Here is a 743-nt window from a genome sequence, read left to right on the forward strand (position 1 = left end):
AGACTCCACCCCAAAACTGCTAAAACTCATACAAGAATTCAGTAAAGTGGCAGGATATAAAATCAATACACAGAAATCAATGGCATTTCTATACACCAATTACAAGACCAAAGACAAAGAAATTAAGGAGTTGATCTCATTTATAATTGCACCCAAAACCAAACGATAACTAGGAATAAATCTAACCAAAGAGGCAAAGAATTTGTACTCAGAAAACTATAGAATACTCATGAAAGTAATTGAGGAAGACACAAAGAAATGGAAAAACGTTCCATGCTCATGGATTGGAAGAACAAATATTGTGAAAATGTCTATGCTACCTAAAATTTGTATGGAACCAGAAAAGACCCCAAATAGCCAGAGGAATGTTGGAAAAGAAAAGCAAAGTTGGTGGCATCACAATTCCAAACTTCAAATTCTCTTATATAGTTTTAATCATCAAGACAGTATGGTACTGGCATAAAAACAAACACATAGATCAATGGAACAGAATAGAGAGTCCAGAAATGGACCCTCAACTCTATGGTCAACTAATCTTGAAAAAGCAGGAAAGAATGTCCAATGAAAAAAAGACAGTCTCTTCAACAAATGGTGTTGGGAAAATTGGACAGCCACATGCAGAAGAATGAAACTGGACCATTTCCTTACACCGTACACAAAAATAGACTCACATGGATGGAAGACCTAAATGTGAGACAGGAGTCCATCAAAATCCTTGAGGAGAACACAGACAGCAACTTATT

Source organism: Leptonychotes weddellii, chromosome 2 (assembly GCF_054177405.1).
Source record: "Leptonychotes weddellii isolate Sample4059 chromosome 2, ASM5417740v2, whole genome shotgun sequence".
NCBI lineage: Eukaryota > Metazoa > Chordata > Mammalia > Carnivora > Phocidae > Leptonychotes > Leptonychotes weddellii.